Source organism: Acinonyx jubatus, chromosome C1 (genome assembly GCF_027475565.1).
Source record: "Acinonyx jubatus isolate Ajub_Pintada_27869175 chromosome C1, VMU_Ajub_asm_v1.0, whole genome shotgun sequence".
NCBI classification, from domain to species: domain Eukaryota; kingdom Metazoa; phylum Chordata; class Mammalia; order Carnivora; family Felidae; genus Acinonyx; species Acinonyx jubatus.
Window position 1 is genome coordinate 83,034,122 of NC_069381.1, and position 25,456 is coordinate 83,059,577.

The 25,456-nt window shown below is 37.5% G+C and overlaps 1 protein-coding gene and 1 pseudogene across 9 annotated transcripts in view; one reads left to right on the top strand and one right to left on the bottom strand.

The window, feature by feature from the left end:
- SNX7 (sorting nexin 7) overlaps positions 1–25,456 on the top strand; it is a 239,168-nt gene that overhangs the window by 149,831 nt on the left and 63,881 nt on the right. For 2 of the 9 annotated variants that reach the window (XR_008295069.1, XR_008295073.1), the window contains exons 10-11: positions 5,207–11,479; positions 13,234–13,349. The exons of 2 other annotated variants lie outside the window; for them this stretch is intronic. The gene's annotated coding sequence lies outside the window, so the exon portion shown is untranslated. The remainder of the gene's footprint in view (positions 1–5,206; positions 11,480–13,233; positions 13,350–25,456) is intronic. 5 more of the 9 variants (XR_008295070.1, XR_008295071.1, XR_008295072.1 and 2 more) reach the window with 5 other exon arrangements.
- On the bottom strand, positions 24,663–24,755 carry LOC113599662 (uncharacterized; annotated as a pseudogene).

Sequence of the window (25,456 nt, forward strand, 5' to 3'; positions counted from 1 at the left end):
GCCTGGAAATCCCCTTAGCTAGAGCATTATGCTCATAGGGTACATTTTCTATTTTTTCACATTATAGTGGGCAGTAGTGTTGCTAAGCTTTCTGCCTCTACATAACAAGGAACCCATTTCTGTAGTTTCTAATAACATTTCATTCTTATTCATTCATAACATTTTTATTTTCTTTTAAGCCCTCACCAATAATGTTTGTGTTTTGAGGTCCTTTATGTACCCGTTAACACTCTCCTCAAGTCCCTTTAAGATCTCACTAAGTCTTATCAAGCTCCTTCCAGCTCCTATGCCCTGCCTCAGCCCCAAGCCAATACCACACACTTTAAGGTTTTATTATGGCAGCACCCATTTCCAGATATCAAGTTAGATATCAGCTACTTATTGCTGCATAACAAATTACTCCAAATCATAGTAGCTTAAAACAACAACAATCATTTATGCTATTCACAACTCTACTAGGGTGGGGCTTTGTGGGGATAGCTTATCTTTGCTCTATGCAGCTTTGAACAGGACAGCTTGATTGTGGCCTGAAGGATCCATTTTCATGAAGATTTACTCAGTCAAGGCTATTGACCCGGAGGTGGCAGCCAGGGTCCTTAATTCCTCTTCATATAGTTCTTTCTGGGTTTTTCTGTAGGTCTTTCTCCTCTTCATGTGTGTTTCTGGGACTTCCTCACAGCATGGTGGCTGGGTTCCAAGGCTGAGCATTCCAAGGAAGCAAGGTGGAAATGCATGGCATTCTTATGACCTAGCCTCAGAAGTCATGTAACATTGCTTGAGGAACATCAGCGTCATATTGTTGGAAGAGTATGTCGAATGGGAGATGCTGTTACAGCTATTCTTGGAACAAACAGCCTACTACTGTTGAAAAAAATCTTCCTGTTTATGGGCCCTTTATAAGTTATTTATTGCCTTTTAAGAAATCTTCGTATTTGACTTCTTCTTGATTTGTATATGTGCTTTGTATATTGAGAGTATTAGCCTATTATCTACCATATCCACAGCCAATGTTTTTTTTTTCCCCCTAGAATATTCCTTTTGTGTGGATTTTCAATGGGCCACACTGAGGTAGCCATTCCCAGTACATGTGCTAGAAGTGTGCTGTGGCTAAGGTACATGGGCAGACTCAAGTCCTCTGGGCTTTCATTGTCACACATAGGAGAGTAAATAATAAAAGAGATCAAAGAATTTATCAAGCAAAAATAAGGACATTATATTTGCCCCGCCAAGGATGTGGGGAATAATACTGTTCTGGTGAAGCATTTAAAGGGAAGAACTTCTAGGAGTAAGTAATTCTTATATGCAAACAATGGAAAGTGCCTGGCACATAATAAGTGCTTGTTTAAATGCTTGATGAACTAGTTTTCATTAGTGATAGTCTAAGTTTGGGTTCTCCCAAAAGCAGTCTCTGAGAGGATGTGGGCCTAATAGCTTATTTGGGAAGGGATTCCAACAAGCAGAGTGAGATAGTTTGAAAGTGGGACACAGAAGGGAAGATGGTGCTACAGTGAGGTTACCAATGTGGACAAGTGGATCTCACTTTATCTGGTGTTCTTTAAAGGGCTCTAAAAAACACATCTCAGAATATTCCCACCAAGAGACGAGGAGGCCGGAGTATTGGGCCATGAAGTCAAGCCCCCCAGGGATGAGTGTTACTTCTGATGGCATTAACCCTCTGGCTCTTCCAGCCTTCCCTGAATGCAGGGGCTTGAGATAAGAAGCCATTGGCATGTATAGGACCTGCACACCTCTGTGGTGGGTGAAGGTACAGAGGCAAGGCATATTGGATAAAGAGAAAAGAAAAGAAAAACTAGAAAGATGGAATAGCATAACATAAATGGAGCAAGAAAAAAAGGAAATCCATTTGTGGAGGAAAAATTAATTCTTTGACAACTCCCAAGAATTCTGGAAAGCCAGCTACACTTATTATAACTTTGGGGGTCAAAGAATATAATTTAGAACTTCATATTTCATATTTAATTATTTGAATTGAATGTGTGAAGTGGCGTATTTCTGAGTTAGAAGTAACAGACTTTGGCTAAGAGTTATCTACTTAAAAGCTGCCTTTTTGAATGAAAGAGACAAGGTACTGGAAAAGAGAGTGCTAGTTTAGTCCAGAAAACGAGATGTGAGTTCTGACCAAATTAAAAAATAGAAATTCACCCTCCTTCCTTCACTCTCTTCCTCTCCCCTTGCTTCCTTTCTTAAAATGTACAACTTAAAGAAAATGCATGGTAAAATATACATGACCAAACACAGATTTAGCCTTCAGTACCTTTGTCTTTACCTTTTATGTCACCCTGGAACTTCGTAAGGTAATGACATGCTTGTGATTAATTGTTGCTTATCATTTCATATCTATTTGGCCCTTACAAACTGTATACTCTTTATATTAGCTACAAGCTGTCACAGTCTGATTACCATTCAGTACTGATCTCCCAGTGAATGATAACAGAATTAACTTAACAAACATACAGAGTAAAATGAAATGTCAACTTTTATTACATACTTTTCTTCCATCTGCCAGAGTGATTTTAAATGCCAGTTTTAAAAAGTAGAGAGACAACCAGCCGGCCTTTCAGTGGGGTTTGCATATGGCTGCCTATGGCGTATGGCATTTGGGTGTTCTCCTGCATGCCGGCTTGGAGCACTGCTGAGCCCTGACCTGGTGGTGGCATTGGGCTGCACATGGCAGTAATCCCCTGTCCATCTGTGTCCTTTCTCTGCCTGGGATAAGCTGTTATGGTTGAACAGCTCTGTTTGGTCCTTTTTTCTGAAAATGTCTTCAATTTTGAATCTTGGCTGTTGCATTGGCAAGAGTTCTACTTTCCTCTTTCAAGAGAGATGCTACATCTTCTCTTTCTTTCCAGTCTGCTATCCTAGTTGATTGTGATCCAACAATATGCATCACTATGTTTGGGGTTTTGGTGGTAATTGTCTGATAAAAATATGGCAGCTTATGAGATAGACTGTGGGTGATATGATGAGTTTAATTATTAAGGTCCCTGGCTAAGTCAAACAGCCTAACTGGGATATTAGCAACCCACCCAGAATAAATGAAGTACTTCAGTTACATTCTACTATAGCATTGTGTACGTCTCCTTCATATTGCTCATCAATACTTATTTTTTTATTCCCACCTCTACTTATTTATTTTAATTTTTTAAATGTTTTTATTTACTTTTGAGACAGAGAGAGACAGAGCATGAGCAGGGGAGGGGCAAGAGAGAGGGAGATACAGAATCCGAAGCAGGCTCCAGGCTCTGAGCTGTCAGCACAGAGCCCGACGCGGGGCTTGAACTCACGGACTGTGAGATCATGACCTGAGCTGAAGTTGGACGCTTAACTGACTGAGCCACCCAGGCGCCCCCAACTTATTTATTTTCTATAGTCCCATTAGTATGCAAGTTCCGAGGCACCTGGGTGGCTCAGTCGGTTGAGTGTCCACCTTTGGCTCAAGTCATGATCTCACGGTTCATGGGTTCGGGCCCCACGTCAGGCTCTGTGCTGACAGCTCAGAGCCTGGAGCCTGCTTCGGATTCTGTGTCTCCCTCTCTCTCTGACCCTCCCCTGCTTGCACTGTCTCTCTTGATGGTAAATAAACATTTAAAAAAATTTTTTAAAAGAATGCAAGTTCTAAGAACAGGAACTGTGTTATTTCTATGAAAATATAATTTCAGCTTACCTGGTACATAGTAGATGCTCAATACATACATTTTGAATAAATGAGTCACTGTCATCTTGCTGCCTACTGACTCTGCATTTTAAAGTGCATTGAGTTAAGAATCAGTAAAACGGGTAAAAACTGAACTTACTTCCTAACAAGATGCTCCCTGGAAGGGGCGGTTGCAAATTTACCTCAAGGAAGTTCTTCCCTGGTCACTGTAGCATGTAGCAAGTGAAAAATGAACAGATCAGAAGCACCAAACTATCTAATTTCCTGTTTCTGGCAGATAGCACCCAAGTTAATCTGAGTTTTAGTCCGGAAGGTACAAGGTCACATTGCTTTAAGGTCCCATGTTTATGACTGGAAATTCCAAGATAATGGATAAGAGACTCCAGAAGTAGTGAGGCTGGTATGAATGGAAATGCAGAAAAGGCAAGATGCCAGTATGAGAACTGTGAGCACTGGTGAAGGGGTGATTGGAGGGATAATCTGGGTGCTGAGGTAGCTTCTAAGCTCATCAAATGAAGTGATGAGATGAGAGGTAAATTTCCAGGAAATTTCTGGTTATTATATATATATATATAATGGAAATTATAAATATATATATTATATTTATATATTATATTATATATATTTATATATATTATATATATTTATATATATTATATTATATATTATATATTTATATTATATATATATATATTATATATAATATATATATATATTCTTGCTGCCATTAAAGAGTAATAACACAGGACTTCCCAGGCAGCCTTGCTGGGGATCATTCCTCTTCTTAAAAACTATTGCTCCTTCCACAGTGATATGGCTCTCTGTTGGAGTGTTGGTCCAGTCATCTGTGAAATGCTTCAGTCCCTTCTGCAAGGTTTCCATGGTGTCCAAACACCAACATTGCTTGTTTTTTAACAGAGTCAAATTCATCTTTGTATAGCTCTGGTTATTACAAAATGGTCTGTCTTTTAAAAATATTTGTTTCTTTGTGTTTTATCTTCAGTTTTAATTCTATTCCTCAGGGATTTGTTACGTTTTCACGTGACTAGCTTCTCAGAATACTTGAAGGTAGTCATTATTCCCTGTATTAGAGTAATTAACTCTAGTGACCATATCAGAGGAACCCTGAAATCTCAGTGGCTTATCACAGTAAAGCCTTACTTCTTTCTCATGTGGGTCAGAATGCCTTTCTGAATTTCGTGAACTATGCTTTCTGCAATATATGGTCCTCATGATCACTTTGATGGAGGGAAAAAGAGATGGGAACAACAAATCATCTGTTGTTAATTGCCTCGTACTTGGAAGTGACACACACGTCGTCACTCGATCCAGTGGCCAGAATTAGTCATGTGACCATAACCTAACTGCAAGAGACCCTGGGAAATTTAGAAGAGTGCATGGAAACTTGGTCAACTCTAATTGTGTTGTCCGCTATGTGCTACTCCCACAGTATTTTTTTCAACTGCTTGAATTTCCCCGAAACTGTGACCCTTTTCTCTGCTTTTCTAACCTTTCAGTTATCTCTTATAGGATGGAATTTGTAGTACCCTCACCTCCCAAAACCTTGAATGGCAGCCATATAGTTCATTAACTGTGCTACATTTCCTGTACAGTCGTTTTCTCCTATCCACTGTTACAAGGAGGCACCTGCAAAGCTTAGAGACTAGTGGGCAGGTAAATTGAAAATTAAAATAGGATATTAGAAGTGTACTGCTCATGCCAGTTATAGCCACACAGAGAAGGAATACTTCTAAATGAAAAGGTACCTGATCCAAGGTCTGAGAAATTATTCAGAGTCAACCCGGTTGGAGGAGAACTGAGGGTAGATATGTCAGGGCAGAGAGAACGGCATGAGAGAAGCCAATGGCCCAAGTACACCAGTAAGCATGGTGCATTCAGAGACTCAGGAACTCATTTCTACCAGAGGCTGGGATGTGAATGGGCACTGAATAGGGATGAGCTGAGAGGTAGGCAATGCCCAGATCATTCAGAGCCCTATAAAATATATTCATGGTTTTGACTTTATTATGAAAACAATGGGATTCATCAAAGCTTTTAAGCAGGGGGATTTAAGAATCAGACACATTTTAGAAAGATCGTTTTGGCTTCAATGTGGAAAGATCAGATTCAGTTGGAAAAAGGATTAATTAAGAATCAGAAATCAATCAGTGACTATCACCATAAACCCAATGGGAATGTATAGTAGTCTGTCAGAGGGTAATATCAGAAATATTAGAAAGCTCAGAAGATGGATTTTCAAGATTTTTTCTACCTGCTCCATCTAGAACTTGTCTCCACTGGCATTCTGACTCCACAAAGGAGCCACATCCAGCTAAGCATTTCCAACCCACCAATGTTACAAATTACCAAACTTCCAGTTTGGGTTTAAATAAGGCATCTAGAGAGATGTGCATTTATCTTTCTTTCAGCTAAAATTTGAACTTAATTGGGAGAATCACATTTTGTACTTCATTTTATTTTTATTTAGAATTCTATGTCTTCAATAGATACTTTAAGAAAACTAGGTAGAGCATAACATATAAAATTTTTAAAAAATTGAAATCATCATTATAACAAGCACATCTACTGTCTCTCATATTATCTATTTAGTAATTCCCTGGTCTTTCAAAACTGCTTTGGAGTATATTTACAATTGAATGTCTTTACTTACCAGCAGGAAGAAAAATAACAAAAATATGGATTAAGTGGATGAAGGGGCCCCCCAACAGTGATTTTGATTGGAGGAAGATTCCCATGTGATTTTCTCTGTATGCTATTAATCTGGCACGAAAAATATTCACAATAATTAGGTTCATTCTTTGAAGATGGATTAAAAGTATTCACATTTGAAAGTAAGTGAAGCACATTTATCACAGGAAACACTGTAAGTAGTACAGTGTCTTTTTGATATGAATACAGAAAGAGAACAAAGGTTTGTTCTGATCCTTAGACTTTATGGTATAAGATGCCAATATCTAAAGAGAAGATATTACTGACTCCACCTTTACTACAAATACGGAGCTTTCTTACCCCTAGTTGGAGTATGAGTGTGGATACATATGTAGGAAGATATTTGTTAAAATTGCAAATATATGTGCCATGTTATCAAAGTAGCCTCTTTGCAGATGAGATATACCTGCAGATGAGGTACATTCACCATCTGCCCCATATGGAGACACGTTGTGCTGGCATGGTCAGAGCTGATCACTCTGGCAAAGAAATGAACATCTCAGTGGGAGCTGAGCACCACCACAGAGTTGAAATTCTTCTTAAATTAAGATTATCCAACCCCCCCTGAGGAAGATAATCCATTTACATATTTACACCCCGAGCTCTTAATTTTCTAGACAGACCTTAACAAGAAGGACTATACTCTGAACAAGAAAACAGGGAAATTAAATGTTTATTGCATTCCTTTCTTTTCTCCTCTTAAATTATATAATAAGTAACAGAACTATGTGGTTCATTGGCTTCCATTTCCTCAGTGGTTCACTTTGAATATTTAAGTTTATGTGGGTAAGGATCTGTATAGTTTCAGTCTTTGTTATACTCTTACCGCATACCAAAAAAGGTGTTTTCACTCAGGGAGTGAATATATGAATGAATGGTTTACATTGATCCCATTTTTTGTCTCCTAGACAGCTCTATAGCTAATTTTATGAGGCATCTATTCTAAATAGGACTAGGTTTATAAAATAAACATTATGTTTCATTGTCAACAGAGTACAAGAAATTATTTTACTTATGAAATAATAAAGTCAGTTAAAAAACAGTACATATTTGCATAGATACCTTTCTTATTTTTTAATTCTGTGAGTATAGTTGACATAGAATGTTACATTCATTTCAGGTGTACAACATAGTGATTCATCATATCTGTACTTTATGCTGTGCTCCCCCATTTTATTTTTATTTTATTTTTATTTTTTATTTAAGTTCCAGTTAGTTAACATGCATTTAGTTAATGCATGCAGTTAGTTAATATTAGGTTCAGGTGCACAACATAGTGATTCAACACTCCCATACATCACCTGATGCTCATCACAACAAGTGCATGGATACATTTTTAATAATGTTAAATCATTCAAAGTGACTCTTGATGGTTTAAGGAAATATGTTCAAGGAAAGTGTTATTATTAGTTATTGTTGTTGCTGCTGCTGCTGCTGTTGCTACTGATTCATACTTTAGCTAGTGACAAAATAATAATCCTAATAATCATCACCATAATTTAAAACATGTCCATCGGAGTTTTAAAGATTATAAAGAGATCTCCTTTGATCTTCACAGAGTCTGAGCTTGCATTGCAATCTTTACTTTTAGGAGCCTGCAAGGACAGGAATGTGGCATTTGTAGTTACAGGTACTGATTGAGGGAAAGTCCCAATTCAGCACAGCCAACTCAGCATTTTAAATTGTTTGCCTAAAACTTCATCATGCCAACAACCCCGCATCAGTGATTATGTAGCTAATTAGTATTGACTTTGTACCTTTCCTTAAGTATTAGAAAAGGAAACAAACATCTTAGCTATCAACATAACTAGTCTCTTTTGAAAAGTTAGACTCATGAAAATAAGCATGGAGATTAAGTGTATAGGATATAATGTTAAGTGGAATGTATGCTATGTAAAAAATATAGATGCAAATAGATAAATATTAGAAGCTAATTAGCAAAAACTAGAATAGATAGATTTCAGGGTTATAAATAGCTATTTTTCCTTTTACAAAATGACATACAAAACTGGTGTAGCATTATTGTTTTTCTTTTTTAAATGGTGAGATAATATAGTCTGGTGCCATTATAATACAAAAAGATTATCTTGGAAATGTGAACACACAGTTTGGGATTACTTTACAAGAATGGATATGACATCGTTGGAATCGCTCCAGTATTCTGTGTTCCTTGTGTAGGCATTCGGTCATTCAGTTCATACTACATTTATCGTCTTGTTAAAAAAAAAATTCTTCATTCATTCATGTTATGACAAACTATTAAATCCAGGCAAGTCTAATTTTTAACAGTTATAAACAAAAATGAGGTATAGATTGTAGATATTCAGACATGCTACAAGACTGAAAAGGACTAAAAGAGAAATAATTATTAATACAAAGGAAAAAAGAAATAGTCACAATCAGATCTATTAATCTAAGTAAATACTGAATGATGCTTTGAAGTTATTTAAAAAATATTCTCTACATCTTATTTTTCATTTTAGAAACCTACATTTTAAAATGTTACCACTCACTGTATACTTATTAATTTGTGACATGTATATAAATAGTAATGTTGTGTTGTTATAATTCTTGAAATCATGCTGTGTGGTTCAGTGCATACCTATTGGTTATTTGCAACAGAGAGGAAAACTAATAATAGATATAGGACTTATTCCATGAGTGGAATAAAACTATTTTTTCTTCAAATTATATTTTTCTAAAGCAATATGAAACAGTTATAAATGAGAAAGAAATGAAAGGTTACACACATAGTGGCCTTGGCATTTTCTCTGCAGCCCTGTCATCCTCTAGAACACAAAATTGCCCTTAACTTTCATTCTCAAGAAAATTTGCAAATCACCTTTATACCAAAAATGAGAAATGTGAAATAATTCCTTGCATCCACACCACCAAAAGAACATCATATGTTAAAATTTCTATGTCAGTGATCAAATGAGGGATATTGTAACTTAGTGCTTACACAAAGAATAGAGAGACAAGACAACTGAGTTTGATGTATGACTGCTTAACCTGGAGAAACTAGGTCCTGCAAAAAGAAGAGTCCTTTTGTCAGAAATACACACACAATCAGAAGAAAATGTTGATATTATTAAATACACGAGGGTGCCAAATCTGCTCATGTGTACTAAGCATCAAAATAACATTCTGAGCATAAAAGATTTAGAAAGAAAAAGAACCATGGCTCTGGAATGAGCAGTCAATAATATGACAACTGTAAAAGGCTTACTTTGGAATTCAGAGATCAAAAAGGAGCTGTAGTCTTTGCAGCTCCATTAGGAATTAGACCCAAACCACGTTTTTGTGTTTTTTTTTTTATGACAGTATTCAACTGTGCACTTTAGATCTTCCCAACAGAAAGTCTAATGAGCCCTGTGGAGGCCATACTACCTGCCAAGAAAATAATCCATTCTCTAAAAGCCCCAGCAACAATATTCCTCAATGTTCAGAAAAAGTGCTGAAATGTTGTCATTCAAAAGACTCTACAATTCTCTCTGGCAATCCTAGAGAATCTAATGAGTGAAAAGCCAAAGGATATACAAAAGAATCATCATTTCCAGATTTAGAAAGAAAAAAAAAAAAGCAAGCACTATAAGTCAGAAAATTAACTACTGGCTGTCAAAAATGACCTTCCTGGAGTGTCAAACAATGCCTGTCATGACTTCTCAAATTACCTCAGCAGGAAGGCCCAGTAACTGAGGAGAGGCCACAGTACACTGATTCACTGCCCTCTTAATGTGCAACCTGTTCTTAGCATTCTTATTTCCATTTCATTTTGGAAATACATTTTAAGACTAAATAATTCTCAAGCTAGTGAGTGAGCAAATCTGGTAATAAGGGCATCATAAAGGAGAAAGTTGTCTTAAAAAATTTTTTTCTACTCTTCTCTCCCATCTTTTTATACCACACATTGGCTTTTTTTTTCCTTCTTTTCTGATCAAACATCAAAATTATTGTTGATAGGATGCCCTCTGAGGTATATAGAAATCAACATTTCTGACCCTCAGGTAAGTTCTTCGCAGAGGATTGGTAGAAAAACGAGAAAAGGCATGCAACCATGAATAAGGCACCATATCTGCCCTCAAAGAGTTTGTATTATAGTTATTATTCAGACAAGTATGTTTCAGTTACAATACACATTATTAACTACTGTTAATAAGACAACAACAGACAATTATATAGTATCTGAAGTGTATACCAAATTTAGTCTTGGAGAATTGGGGAATCTGTCTGTAGAAAATTATGATTCAACTGAAACCTGAAAAATATGAAGGAGTTACCCTCTGAATGTGCTACATTTTGATTATACAAGAAAGAATTTAGAAGACCAAAGTTGTGATTTTAGCTAGCAAGTCACTTAGGCTATATATATCTTGATTGTCTCTGTTCTGAGACTAGTTTTGCAAATCTGCATTATTGTGAAGATGAGAATGTGTCAAACCAAGTAGTTAAAAATGGGTACACAATGACAAAATGTTGCTCTGTGCTTTATTAATTAAAAAAGCTTGCACGGAGTAGTAGGCAATCTTTAAGATGGCTCCTAAAGATTCCCACCTCCTGGTATTCACTTCCTCGTGTAATCCTCTTCTCCTTAAGTATGGCCTGGACTTATTGATTCTGTTGTAAAGATAGAATATGGCAGAAGTTATGAGCTATCATTTCTGAAATTAAGTGATAAAATGATTGGGCCTTTTATATTGGAAGTCAGTTCTCACTCCCATTCTTCCTTGGATTTATGACCCTAGGGGAAGCGAGCTGCCATGTGATGAGGCAGCCAAGGTCAACAATAACCATAGAAGTGAGTTTGAAAATGGGTGACACTCCTGCCCCCACCCAGTTGAAACTTCAGATGAGACCACAGCTCTGTCCAAAAGCCACCTCATTAGAGACCATGAGCCAGATTTAATCTGCTAAAGTGTGCCTATATTCCTGACAGGCTTGTCAAACACCTTGGGATTTCCACTGAACCTACAGAAAGGTCACAGATTTAGAAGAAAAGAACAGACCAGAACTAAGGGATTCATCATAAGATTAAGGCAAGACTCAAATAACTTCTCCCGAGCAATGTATAAAGTGAGCCTCCATAAAATCATTATTTTTTATTTACTTTTTCAATATGTCTATGTTCTCAATTTTCTAAAATAATAGTGTGCTTATTTTATTATCAGCCAAAAATTCATTAAATATTTAGAAGTCATTATTTTTAAAAATTATTTCTCTTGTGCAGAAGCTTGATTGAAATATCATGAATATAAATGCTTATGAGTATGAAACAGTTAAGACCATAAAAGAGGAGAAATAAACAGGATTAAAAATACAAGTGTGCATTAATACATTTAGAAGGTACATATATAGTCAATTGGAATTTTGACTGTGGCAAGGTGGAGACTAAAATCCATAGCAATGAAAAATTATCATTACAGTGTCCTCCAAGGTCAAATGAGAAAGTGTGTTGCAAAGTAAAAATCTAGATAAAAATGCAGCATTATTTTTTAACTAAGCATCAAGATTATTCATTATAATTTATAAAAAGATATGTGCCCTGATTCTAGGTGAGAAATATATTAGGCAGATAGTACCTGGCACTTTTATTCAGAGAATAAGGGCATGCAAGGGCGTGATCTGTTGATAATAATCAGTATTCAAAAATTTTGACCTTTACTAATCAAAACTGAATTCAACCTGGAATTTGTGGACATGGAAATCATTGAAACCAAATGTTTCTCAGCTTCTAAGTGGATCTCCTTCTTCATGCTACCTGTAAGAGAATATGATCTGCTAAAATAAATATTTGGTGGAATCTGTGTACAAGAGCAGTATATTTTTACATGAGTGAAGAAGAAAAGCACATGATTGCAACATTGTACTAAAACATTTTTGAGTAGTACACACATTTTAATAATAATATGAGTACCGACTTGAAGGTTTGTAACTGAGGACTCCCCCCCCCCCACTTTGGTCACGTTTTTTGGTTTTTGTGTTTTGTTATTTTTGGTTTTGTTTTGTTCAATGGGATATGTCTATAAGGAGAGTGGAATGACTAAGGAGAGTAGAATGACTAAATTGTTACTGAAATAATGTGTATGTCACTGAAATAATGTGTATGTCACAAATGACAGATTCTCACTACCATTTTTAAATGCATGCAGATTATTTGAGGGGATAGAGTCATGGATGCCTAGTTTCTCCCTGCTTGCTCATACTCTCTGAGTCAGCATGGACTTTACAGATGTATGTTAGAAAATTCTTTTTAAAAAAATGTTTATTTTTGAGAGAGAGAGAGAAGAAAACAAACACAAGTGGAGGAGGGGCACAGAGAGGGGAACAGTGGATCTGAAATGGGCTCTGCACTGATAGTAATGAGCCCAATGTGGGGCTTGAATTCATGAACTGCAAGATCATGACCTGAGCTGAAGTCAGATGCTCAACTGATTGAACCACCCAGGTGCCTCATGTGTTAGAAATTTCTAAGTGAAGTCTTATCAACCAAACTGAGAGATATAAGAATAGAATGTTATAATACTCAACTTATATATTGCAGAATCATAAAGTATCCAAACCAGGAGTATCTATCTTCTAGCTCTTCAACCTTCTATTTTTCCCAGTGAAGAAAGAGACCCAGAGAAGTGAATGATTTGGCCAATGTTTTATACCCAGAAAACCAGGATAGAATCTTGGTCTCACTTGACACCCAGCTCAAATTCATTAAAAAAAATCAGTTAATCAAATAACTTGTTTTGGGGGATGCCTTGTAGTTTACAAAGTATTTTCTATTTTATCTTATGTATCCCTTAAGGTAAGATAGAGGTATTGTTTTTATTTTACAGGCAACCTGATGCTCAGACTCTTTCTAAACAAATTTACTGGGAGGTCCAGTGCATAGACTCAGGTCAATATTCAACTTGTCTACTGAGCAATTAACATGGAGTAGGCATTGCAATAGGTAAGTAGTTTCACCTCCTACTACCTGTCAGAATCACCTAAGGAGACTTTAAAGCTTATCCATACCTTAACCACACCCTAGATAGTCAGGTTTAGTTTGATAATCAATATTTTTAGAAAGGTCCCCAGAGGATTCTATGTGGAACCAGATTGAGAACCATTGTACTATAAGAAAAAAGTATGTTTGTTCATCAACAAATATTTATTGTGTGGCTATTACATGTCAAGAATTATTCCAAATGCTAAACACACAACAGTAAATACCACAAAAATATCTGTTCTCATTGTATTTACATGCTGGTGGGAGAAACAAATAATAAGCAAATATAATATTGAAGATGGTGGGGGCACCTGGGTGGCTCAGTCGGTTGAGCAACTGACCTTGGCTCAGGTCATGATCTCGGGGTTTGTGGGCTCGAGCCCCGCATTGGGCTCTGTGCTGACAGCTTGGAGCTCAGAGCCTGGAGTCTGCTTCCGATTCTTTGTCTCCATCTCTCTGCCCCTCTCCCACTTGTGCTCTGTCTCTCTATCTCAAAAATAAATAAATTGTAAAAAAAATTTTTTTTGAAGATGGTGATAAGTGAAATTGAAAAAAACAAAAATAAACCGAGGAAGAATAGAAAAGGAGATAAAATCCATTTTAAATAGGATATATTTTGAATAACGACCTGAATGAGATGGGAGAGAGAGAGAGACAGAGAAGGAGTGTATCATGCTGATATTTTTGAATAGAGCCCTCTGGGCAGAAAGAAAATCAAATACAAAAGCTTTGAAGCAGGACCATGCCTGGTGTACTCTAGGAAGAGCAAGCAGTTGGTAGGAGCCCATGTAGTGAGAGGAAAAGTAATAGGAGATGAAGTAGGAATAGGGAACAGATCATATAGGACTTTATGGGTCATCATAAGAAATTTGGATTTTATATAAGACAGATGGAAAACCAATGGAGTAATTTGAGCAGGGAAGTAACAAGGTCTGATTTTAATTTTAAAAACACCATTGAGTATAGGAAAAAATGATAGGGTGGATAGAAACTGAGGGCCCAATAAGAGGTTTTGCAACAATTAGGGATACCATGATTTAGACCACCACAATAACAGTGAAGGGGATGAGAAACAGTTGGATTCTGGATATATTTTGAAGCCAGAACAACAGAATTGACAATACTTGGATGTATAAAGAATCTCAATCTAACATGGAACCAGTGGATGAAAAAAATCTTAGCACATGTGCCCTCAGAAAAACAGCTTAAGAACTGAGAAACAGATGTCCTGTAAATACCTGATTTACAGAAAACTGGTAATATTTGGAATTTTCTTAAATGATAAGGAATTGCCTCAGGTAAACTTTAGAAAGTTTGGGTTATGGTTTACAGAGGCAAGAGGAAGAAGCAACCCAGGTTGGTTTGGCCTCCCGAAACAAGCTGAACTGAACTTTTGCTTGTATGACTGCACTAGTTTTGTCTGCTTGGGAAATTTTTAAAGCCATTTCCGTTTGTTTTTATTATAACAGACTCTACTGAATTTTCCCCTCTTTACATTCCCTGCCCATAAAAACAGCCTAGCCCAAAACTTTAGCAGACTTATGTATACCTTGCTACAGTTTGCATGTCCCAAATTTCAGTTCCTCTGCTATTCCCGAATAAGTTCATCTTTTTGAGCTTGCCTCAGTTTACCTCCTTTTTTAGGTTGGCAGATGTGTGGTATGGCGTAATGATATTAGCCCAAGTGACTCCAGATTGTGGTCTGAGGGACTGGGATTTCAGAGCACCTAATAGTAAAACCTCAACACACATGAACAAAGTTGATCAAATTGAAAGACAAATCCACAATTACAGATAGAAACTTAACATTCTTCTAACAATAACTGATAGAGCAAGTAGACCAAAAAAAAAAAAAAATCTTTAGGGACATAGAAGACTTTATCAACTTAACCTGATTAATATCTTTAGAACATTACAGAAAATTGCAGAATACAGTTTGTCTAATGTAAGTGGAATAGGCACCAAGATAGACGGTTTGCTGGACTATAAAATAAGTCTGAATAAAGTTCAAAGGATTTAAATCCTACCAGATGTGTTTTCTAACTTCAGTGGAATTAAATTAAAATCAATAATGGTAAGAATATAGAAAGCCCCTAAATACTTATAAATTGAAGCACTAATTTCTAAATAATTTATGAATTAACTATTTTAATATTCCCCATAGAAATATATGTAAAACTTCTTAATTAGATGATTAAATTCATCAAAGGTTACAAGAGGTGGATGTATCAAGGAAAAGTGGTTCTTATTCCAGGAATACAGGGTTAGATTACCTTCAAAAGCCAATCAGTGTAATTCTTCATATTAACAGAATAAATGAGAAAAATCTTATGATCACTTTAATGGATGCAGGAAAATAATTTAGAAGAATTTAATACACATTCATGATTTTTAAAAAATTCTCAGCAAGCCAGGAATAGAAGGAAATTTTCTTAACCTGATAAAGAACATCTATGAAAACTCTATAATTAACATTATATTTAATGAAAAACTATAAAATGCTTTCCCCCTATAGTTGGGAACAGTGCACTTTTATTCAACATTATACTCGAGGTTCCTAGCCAGTGCAATATGACACCAAAAGGAAATACAACTATAAAGATTGGAAACAAATAAAGGAATGATATGCTGTCTTTATTCACAGGCAATATAATTGGTTATATAAATAATCCTAAACTGCATTTCCCACACAAACACACACACACCAATAAGTGTGGCCAATGTATGAAAATACATTTTATTACTGTATACTAGCAGTAATCAATGATAAAATGAGATATAAAAACACCATTTCCAATAGTGTGTAACAACATAGAATACATAGGGATAACTTTAACAAAAGAAATGCAAGTCTTATATGCTGGAAACTATAAAACTTTGCTGTGAGACATTAAAGAAGAATTAGATGGAAAGATTGTGTTCATGGAATAGAAGACTCAATATTGTTTAGATGTCAATTCTCCCAATTGATCCACAGAATCACTGTAATACCAAACAACATCTCAAAATTATTTTTGATAGAATTCGATGAGATTCTAAATTTTATATGAAAATGAATGACTTAGCATAGACAAAAAAATCTTGCAAAAGAACAGATTTGGAAGACTCGTCCTATATGACTTCAAAGTTTACTATAGATCAGTGTTTTTTGACATATTAAAAAATTATTATTCCCCTCTTCCAGAAGAAAGTTAAATTAAAATTCTCCATAATAAGATAAATTACATCTTAAGTAATAAAACTTTTTCAGATTAGGTTGAAATTTAGGGTGTCATTCACCATTGTAATATCCAAGATTTTTTTCATCCATTACCAAGAACTAATTTTCACCCTTTGGAGATGATACCTCTATTGAGAACACATATTAATGAGCTATAGTAATATGGACAGTATGAGTCTACTTATAGAAGCTCTAGAACAGACTAAATTAATCTGTATAATAATAGACAAAACAGTGGTTAACTGTGGTTGGTAGGGTTTGACCCAAAAAGGGGCACAGGTAACTTTCTGGAGTGGTTGAAATATTCCGTATCATTATTGGTCTGTAATTATGGGGGATGTCCCACTTGTCATAGCTCATCAAATTTTCCACATAAAATCACTGTATGTAAATTTTATCCCAGTTAAAATAAAAGATTCATATGGAGATCATAGTTTAATTTAAAGGAATATACCCTTATATTTGTCATCCAATAAATATGCAAATAAATTAGACAATAAATACATCTTGGAAAGTTACATATTATATATTACATATTACTTTATTTATACCCAGTAACAAGCAAAATATTTTCATTTGCATTTCTAAAAATTATATGAATATTAAATTCAAAAAAAAGCGTGGTATGATGAAAGTAAATTTTAATATATGCCACCCTACTGTCGTTCTACCTTTGTAAATTGCCGTAAATTTTTTCAGGGAAAGATATCTTCTGTTTACAAGTGTTACATAACAAGGCACCCCAAAACTTCCCATATCAAAATAACTATTTTCTTTGTGCTCATAATTTTTCTGTGGGTCAGGAATTTGAGAAGGACTCATCAGGCAATTCTTGCTTGGTGAGTCTCATGTGATTGCAGTCAGATGATGCTGGGACTACATTCATCTGAAAGACCAACTGAGCAATGTCTAGTGTCTAATATGGCTCACTCAAGTGAGTGTGAATTGCTGAGGCCTCACTGGGCTGTTGACTAAAGTGACTACACGTGGCCTCTCTAGCATAATGGTCTGGGAGAAATAGGACTTCTTATATAGCAGTTCCAAACCCTAAGCACAGGTATACCAGTAAACAAGACAGAAGCTATGTTATCTTTTCTGATCCAGCCTTGGATGTCTTGCAGAATCATTTCTACATTCTGTTAGTTATAACTGAGCCACAAATTTACCCAGATTCAAGGAGAGGGGACATAGAGCAGACTCCTCTGTGCGAGCAGTATCAAAGAATTTTCATTCATTTTTAAAAAAAAACTGCCACCGATGAAAAGAAAATAAATGAATGAAATATTTTTGTTTTGTTTTTGTTTTGACATGAAGAGTTGAGATCCAGCTATTTCCAGCCTGGCTAGAAAATATTTTTCAGAGCTTAAGATTTCATATAGAAGTTGAGATCAATGTTATTATATTCACATAATGTCTCTTAATAGTTTCACCTAATCAGCATCCCTATCAATGGAGTGTTAAAGTCCCCTGCCATTACCACATTCTTATCAATAAGGTTGCTTATGTTTGTGAGTAATTGTTTTATATATTTGGGAGTTCCGGTATTCGGTGCATAGACATTTATAATTGTTAGCTCTTCCTGATGGATAGACCCTGTGATTATTACATAATGCCCTTCTTCATCTCTTGTTACAGCCTTTAATTTAAAGTCTAGTTTGTCTGATATAAGTATGGCTACTCCAGCTTTCTTTTGACTTCCAGTGGCATGATAAATAGTTCTCCATCCCCTCACTCTCAATCTGAAGGTGTCCTCAGGTCTAAAATGAGTCTCTTGTAGACAGCAAATAGATGGGTCTTGTTTTTTTAATCCATTCTGATACCCTATGTCTTTTGGTTGGCGCATTTAGTCCATTTACATTCAGTGTTATTATAGAAAGATATGGGTTTAGAGTCATTGTGATGTCCATAGGTTTCACGCTTGTAGCGATGTCTCTGGTACTTTGTCTCACAGGATCCCCCTTAGGATCTCTTGTAGGGCTGGTTTAGTGGTGACGAATTCCTTCAGTTTTTGTTTGTTTGGGAAGACCTTTATCTCTCCTTCTATTCTAAATGACAGACTTGCTGGATAAAGGATTCTCGGCTGCATATTTTTTCTGTTCATCACATTGAAGATCTCCTGCCATTCCTTTCTGGCCTGCTAAGTTTCAGTAGAGGGATCGGTCACGAGTCTTGTAGGTCTCCCTTTATATGTTAGAACATGTTTATCTCTAGCTGCTTTCAGAATTTTCTCTTTATCCTTGTGTTTTGCCAGTTTCACTATGATATGTCGTGCAGAAGATCGATTCATGTTACGTCTGAAGGGAGTTCTCTTTGCCTCTTGGATTTCAATGCCTTTTTCCTTCCCCAGATCAGGAAAGTTCTCAGCTATTGTTTCTTCAAGTACCCCTTCAGCACCTTTCTCTCTCTCTTCCTCCTCTGGAATACCAATTATGCATAGATTATTTCTCTTTAGTGCATCACTTAGTTCTCTAATTTTCCCCCTGGATTTTTTTATCTCTCTTTTTCTCAGCTTCTTCTTTTTCCATAATTTTATCTTCTAGTTCACCTATTCTCTCCTCTGCCTCTTCAGTCTGAGCCGTGTTTGTCTCCATTTTATTTTGCAGCTCATCGATAGCACTTTTTAGCTCCTGGCTGTTCCTTGGTCCCTTGATCTCTGTAGCAGTACATTCTCTGCTGTCCTTTATACTATTTTCAAGCCAAGCGATTAATTTTATGACTATTATTCTAAATTCACTTTCTGTTATATTGTTTAAATCGTTTTTGATCAGTTCGTTAGCTGTTGTTATTTCCTGGACGTTTTTTTGAGGGGAATTCTTCCGTTTTGTCATTTTGGATAGTCCCGGGAGTGGTGCGGGACTGGGGGGCACTTCCCCTGTGCTGTCTTGAATAACTTGCTTTGGTGGGCAGGGCTGCAGTCAGACCTGATGTTTGCCCCCAGCCCACCGCTGGGGCCACAGTCAGACTGGCGTGTGCCTTCTCTTCCCCTCTCCTAGGGGTGGGATGCACTGTGGGGTGGCGTGGCCCATCTGGGCTACATGCACACTGCCAGGCTTGTGGTTCGGGGATCTGGCGTATTAGCTGGGGTGGATCTGCAAGGTGCACAGGGGCGGGAGGGGCAGGCTCAGCTCGCTTTTCCTTCTGAGATCTGCTTCAGGAGGGGCCCTGCGGCACCGGGAGGGAGTCAGACCCACCGGAGGGATGGATCCGCAGAAGCACAGCGTTGGGTGTTTGCGTGGTGCAAGCAAGTTCCCTGGCAGGAACTGGTTCCCTTTGGGATTTTGGCTGGGGGATGGGCAAGGAAGATGGTGCTGGCGAGTGCCTTTGTTCCCTGCCAAGCTGCGCTCTGTTGTCCGGGGCTCAACAACTCTCCCTCCCGTTGTCCTCCAGCCCTCCCGTTCTCCGAGCAGAGCTGTTAGCTTATAACCTTCCAGATGTCAAGTCCCGGTTGCTGTCGGAACACACTCCGACCGGCCCCTCCGCTTTTGCAAGCCAGACTTGGGGGCTCTGCTTGGCCAGGGGGCCGCCCCTCCTTCCCGGCTCCCTCCTGCCAGTCCGTGGAGCGCGCACCGCCTCACTGCCCTTCCTACCCTCTTCCGTGGGCCTCTCGTCTGCGCTTGGCTCCGGATACTCCGTTCTGCTGGTCTTCTGGCGGTTTTCTGGGTTATTTAGGCAGGTGTAGGTGGAATCTAAGTGATCAGCAGGACACGCGGTGAGCCCAGCGTCCTCCTACACCACCATCTTCTCAGGATCCTCAGCATCCCTATCAATGGCATAGTTGGGGTAAGGTGGTAAGGATTTGGGAGCGATTAAGTACAAATATGTCCTTTTGGATTCAGCAACTTCTCAGTGATGGAGCTCTCAGTTACGTGTTAGTTCATTTTTAGGCAAGAACATAGAGCTATTGAGGATTCTAAATTCAGAGGACTTAAGAAGAAGATTCTTTTTTTAAACTTTTTTTTTTTAATCTGAGTATAGTTGACACACAATGTTACATTAGTTTCAGGTGTGCAATATAATGATTCAACTTGTCTATATGTTATGCTATGCTCACCACAAATGTAGCTACCATCACCATAAGACACTGTTACAACACAACACTATTACAATACCATTTAAATTTTTTTTTTTATTTTGACCTGAGTTAGTTAACATATAATGTAATAATGGTTTCAGGAGTAGAATTTAGTGAATCATCACTTACATATAACACCCAGTGTTCATCCCAACAAGTGCCCTTCTTAATGCCCCTTGCCCAATTAGCCCATCCCCCTACCCAACACCCTTCCACCAACCCTCAGTTTGATCTCTGCATTTGAATCTCTTATGGTTTGCCTCCTTCTCTGTTTTTATATTGTTTTTGCTTCCCTTCCCCTATGTTCATCTGTTTTGTTTCTTAAATTCCACATATGAGTAAAATGAGATTTCTTTCTAGATTCACATTCTAGTGACATCCACATTGTTGCAAATGTCAAGATTTCATTCTTTGTGATCACCGAGTAATATTCCAGTGTGTGTGTGTGTGTGTGTGTGTGTGTGTGTGTGTGTGTATGCCATATATATATGCCATATACCACATCTTCTTTATCCATTCATCAGTCAATGGACATTTGGGCTGTCCATAATTTGGCTATTGTTGATAGTGCTACTATAAACCTTGGGGTGCATATGCCCCTTCGAATAAGCAATTTTGTATTCTTTGGATAAATACCTAGTAGTGCAATTGCTGGGTCGTAGGGTAGCTCTATTTTTAACTTTTTGAGGAACTTCCATACTGTTCTCCAAAGTGGCTGCACCAGTTTGCATTCCTACGAGCAGTGCAAAAGGGTTTCCCTTTTACTGCAAACTTGCCAACATTTGTTGTTTCCTGAGTTGTTTCTTTTAGCTATTCTGACAGGTGTGAGGTGGTATCTTGTTGTGTTTTTGATTTGTATATCCCTGATGATGACTGTTGTTGAGCATCTTTTCATGTGTCTGTTAGCAAAGTGTCTGTTCATGTCTTTTACCCATTTCTTCACTGGATTATTTGTTTTTTGGGTGTTGAGTTTTATACATTTTTTTATAGATTTTGGATACTAACCCTTTATCCAATATGTCATTTGCAAATATGTTCTCCCATTCTGTTGGTTGCCTTTTAGTTTTGTTGATTATTTCCTTTGTTGTGAGAAGTTTTTTATCTCAATGAAGTCCCAGTGGTTCATTTTTGCTTTACTTTCCCTTGCCTCTAGAGAAATGTCTAGTAAGAGATTGCTGTGATCGAGGTCAAAGAGGTTGTTGCCTGTTTTCTACTCTAGAATTTTGATGATTTCCTTTCTTAAACTTAGATCTTTCATCCATTTTGAGTTTATTTTGTGTATGGAATAAGAAAGTGGTTTGGGTTCATTCTTTTGCAAGTCACTGTCCAATTTTCCCAACACCATTTGCTGAAGAGACTGTTTTTTTTTCCATTGGATAATCTTTCCTGCTTTGTCAAAGAGTAGTTGGCCATAAGTTTGTGGGTCCCTTTCTGGGTCCTCTACTCTGTTCCATTGAGGTGTGTGTTTGTTTATGTGCCAGTACCATACTCTTTTAATCACTACAGCTTTGTAACACAGCTTGAAGTCTGGAATTGTGATGCTTCCGACTTTGGTTTTCTTTTTGAGGATTGCTTTAGTTATTCAGGTTTTTTTCTGTTTCCATACACAATTTAGAATTGTTTGTTCTAGCTCTGTGAAGGATGCTTGTGTTATTTTGGTAGGGATTTCATTGAATATGTAGACTGCTTTGGGTAGTATCGACATTTTAACAATATGTGTTCTTCCTATCCAGGAGCATGGAATCTTTCTCCATTTCTTTGTGTCTTCTTCAGTTTCTTTCATAAGCTTTCTACTGTTTTCAGCGTACAGATCTTTTACGTCTTTGTTTAGGTTTATTCCTAGGTATTTTATGGTTTTTGGTGCAATTGTAAGTGGGATTGATCCTTGATTTCTCCTTCTGCTGCTTTATTATTGGTGGATAGAAATGCAACCAATTTCTGTACATTGATGTTATATCCTGCGATTTTTCTGAATTCTTGTATAAGTTTTAGCAAATTTTTGGTGGAGTCTTGGGTTTTCCACATAGAGTATCATGTCATCTGTGAAGAGTGAAAGTATGACTTGCTCCTTGCTGATTTGGATGCCTTTTATTTCTTTGTGTTGTCTGATTGCTAAGGCTAGGACTTCCAACACTATGTTGAATAACAGTGGTGAGAATGGACATCCTTGTCATGTTCCTGACCTTAGGGGGAAAGCTTCTAGTTCTTCCCCATTGAGGATCATATTATCAGTGGGTCTTTCATATATGCCTTTTATGATATTGATGTATGATCCTTCTATCCCTACTTTCTTGAGGGTTTTTATGAAGAAAGAATGCTGTATTTTGCCAAATGCTTTCTCTGCATCTATTGAAAGGATCATGTGGTTCTTATCCTTCCTTTATTAATGTGATGTATCACATTGATTGATTTGCAGATATTGAACCAGGCCTGCATCCCAGAAATAAATCCCACTCAATCATGGTGGATAATTATTTAATGTATTGTTAGATCCAGTTTGTTAGTATCTTGTTGGGAATTTTTGCATCCATGTTCATCAGGGAAATTGATCTGTAGTGGGGTCTTTATCTGGTTTTGGAATCAAGATAATTCTGGCCTCATAGAATGAGTTTTTAAGTTTTTCTTCCACTTCTATTTTCTCGAACAGCTTCAAAAGAATAAGTATTAACTCTTCTTTAGAATTTGGTACAATTCCCGTGGGAAGCCATCCAACCCTGGACTCATTTGTTGGTAAAAATAAACGTTAAAAATTAAAAGCAAAACAAATCAAATAAAGGAAGCTAGATCCTAGGTATGTGTCAGTCTGCTTGTTGAGAGAAACTTGATAGAAAAGAGAAAAAAGAGAAAGGAAAAAAAAAAGTTAAAAAAATTTAAAACTTTTTAAGTAATAAAAGTTACCCTTATCGACCCACAATCAAGCACCCCTCCTTTGTCTAGGCCTCTGTCTGTTTCCTGCCTCTACCTTGTCCATGTCCAAGCTGTCTGCTTGCCAGGTGGCACCTCCCTCCAGAATTTTATCTCAGATGGGGCAATGTTTCAAAACCTCACACTTCAGAGACCCCTGCAGCTTAGACCCGCACTGACTCTCTGGGGGAGGGTCTTGCCAAGCAATGGCCAGGTGCTGGCTTGTCCCAGAAAATGTGCATGTAGTCGTGCAGCAGCAGAGGCCCAGAGTATATGGCAAATCACAACACACAGCTGGCGCCTAGTTTTGCTGCCCTCTGGTGTCTTTGTTCCAATATCAGTAAACATGTCTGCTCTCTGTGGTCTGCCAGGACTTTTGCCTGTGGAGAGGTCTTAAGGCCTTTACCAAATGTACCCCAATCAGGAGAACCACTTGTCCCTGTGTGGCACACACACCCCTCAGACCATGCTGCCTGCTGCTGGGGATTTGCCTTGCTTCTTCACCAGAGCACCACCAGATGCTGAGTTCTGAAACTTCAGACTCTTTGCACCACTGTTTATAGAATCCTGGTAGCACTGAAACCCTCTTCTTTCCCCCATCATTGGTTTTGGGGAACAGATTTTTTTGTCCAGTCCCCTGCGAGTGTTTTCACTCTCACTCTCTCTTTCTTTCTCTCCAGCTGCTTTTCTTGTGCAGTCTCCGATATGCTGCACTCTCCCCCTTTCTCTTTCTCTCTCTGTCCTCTCTCTGAGAAAATGGCTCCTTACCCTCCATGGCTGCACGGCTTTTCTCTCCCCCAATTCACCTGTCTGCACTACGTACCTGCCAAGTTCTCTGGCTCCAATTATGCAGATTGTTGCATTAATTCTCAGATCAATTTCCTAGGTGTTCAAAATGGCTTGACACTGATCTCTCTGAGTTTCAGGGACGAAACAAGCTTAGGGTCCTCATACTACTCCACCATCTTAACTCCTCTCTCCTAGGTAATCACTATTATGATACCAATAACTATACTTCTTGTGCTGTGCTTTTATTCCCATGACTTATTAATTCCATAACTGAAAGCCTGTACCTCCCCAAAATATGGAATACTTCACAAATTTATATGTCATCCTCATAGGGGCCATGCAAATCTTTGTCTTGTTCCAATTTTAATTGGAAGTGAGGACAGGAAGATTGTTTTCTATCCATTCTTATAGGTATTCCTAATGAATTCATTCGTTTATCAGTAACCTTTCATTCCTTTTGGGAGCAAGAGGAACCTGTGTAACCTGGAATGGTCAGACTCTAGTTCTCTGATTTCAACTCCCTGCTGTGAGAAATTCTTGGAAAGGGATATCAAGACACTTTTGCAAGAAGGAAAGCAGCTTTGAGGCCTGGATGGTGGTGATGAAGGATACCCATGATGGGACAAAGGGCCCAATAATTTAGTGCCAACCAGTCATATGTAAGAGGAAAAGGTGAGCTCTGTGACATATTTGCAAATTTTCTTTCAACTCTACCAAACCCCTTTCATCTCATAACAGGACATGGGCTGAGTGCCCATGGAGATAATGAGTGCTACAGATGTGTAGTTTTCATACAATTTATTTACTTCAGCTTCTTGAAACGTGTTGAATTGAGGTAGGTGATAGGGTATCTATACATTTAGTCTTTACATCAAACTTCACTATTGATTTTGGAATAAAGCCTGGGAAAATGTTTACTTATGACCATCTGAATTCCTTCATTCAAGATTAATTTTACAGTAGAATAACAATTTATTTGTTAGTTTTCTTGGCTCCAACATGATAACGCTTTTGGCAAACATGAAGCCATATTACTCTACTGTGTAAAAAAAAATGATATAATATGAAATGGTTCTTCTCAGG